The following is a 1,335-nucleotide window of genomic DNA, read 5'->3' on the forward strand; positions in this document are numbered from 1 at the left end:
AGCCAGTTCTCGGGTGCCCCTACACCCAGCCCCTACCACTTTTGAAATATCTCTATTGTTTCGTGCTGTCTCTCTGTGCTCTTTTCACCAAGATGAATCACTTCTACCCAACTGCTACAAATTTCATCTGACAAAACACTCATTCAGAATCGCATGCATCAACATGCACTTCGCATCTCTCGTTATTTGGTTCTCCTGGATCTCTTTCATACGATAAAAGTTCACAGCAACTTGACTTGGAAAAGACAATCGCGTTCCTGTTCATTGTCCCAATTCAATCTACATTTCATTGCAGTTTAGGCAACAGACTCAAATTATTCTTTGAGATTTTATTATAGCATCGATGCATATAAACAGACCATTGGACAGCTGTGATCATCCAAATATAGCAAAATTGAAAATCGTTGATAACAACGACGAGAGTGGGATTCGAACCCACGCGTGCAGAACACAATGGATTAGCAGTCCATCGCCTTAACCGCTCGGCCACCTCGTCACATCAGTCACGGGCACATTTGACCTTATGAATAAGTGAATTGCGTAAATTATGCTGAGCAGCAGATATTTCTCCATGGTATTGGTGAAATGATAAATAGTACAGGACGGTTCCAATAGTATCGTCTTACCTCTGAGTTGTGGGGCAAACAGACTCCCACTGTGACACTCTGCTCACAGTGATCTGAACAAAAATGAAGAAATGACGATGTAACAAGGTCTGTTGAATTCTGTGAAGGTTTGAAGTCAACGGACTGAAGAGCCCGTGACAGCAGGAGGTGTAAAGTTGTCTGTGAAGAATTGTTTTCCAGACTGGAGGAGAGTGCATAGTGCTCAATGTCATTATTCAGAACACCTTTCTTCCACTCAGATATTTTTGACACGCACTTGTGTACAGGACAGGCAATTTTGAAATCCTAAATAAGGCTAAACTGACAATTGAATTCAACAATCATTTTCCTGGCTGTGTGACACCAAGTCACTGTATGATCGCAGCAACACAGTGAGCAAGTGTCAGAAGGAAAATGAGTGCAGTGCCAGATCGAATGCTGGGAGCAGCAGTTGACACACTGGCAAGTGCATTCCCCTGAACAGGAAAACTTCCCAAACAGTGGACTGCGGTGGAAGAATTCAGAAGGGGTTTACATTTTGGAATTTGATGCCAGAGACACAATGGAGATCTGTTATTGAGTCTGTTCAAGATGAAGGTTTTAAGATTTCTACAGATGAAAAACAAAATAAAAGGCTCATGGATTAGTGAAGGCAAAAGTTGAAGTTGCACATTTTTACATATTTGCAATGAGTAGTTCACCACTTGCCTCACACGGGGTCAGAACCACT

At 42.2% G+C, this 1,335-nt stretch overlaps 1 non-coding gene across 1 annotated transcript; it reads right to left on the reverse strand.

Moving 5' to 3' along the window:
• Window positions 1-414: 414 nt before the first annotated feature.
• trnas-gcu lies at window positions 415-496 on the reverse strand. Its single transcript has one exon. It is a non-coding gene; the product is annotated as a tRNA-Ser (tRNA).
• Window positions 497-1,335: the final 839 nt, after the last annotated feature.

Source organism: Chiloscyllium plagiosum, unplaced genomic scaffold, assembly GCF_004010195.1.
Source record: "Chiloscyllium plagiosum isolate BGI_BamShark_2017 unplaced genomic scaffold, ASM401019v2 scaf_92669, whole genome shotgun sequence".
Classification (NCBI taxonomy): domain Eukaryota; kingdom Metazoa; phylum Chordata; class Chondrichthyes; order Orectolobiformes; family Hemiscylliidae; genus Chiloscyllium; species Chiloscyllium plagiosum.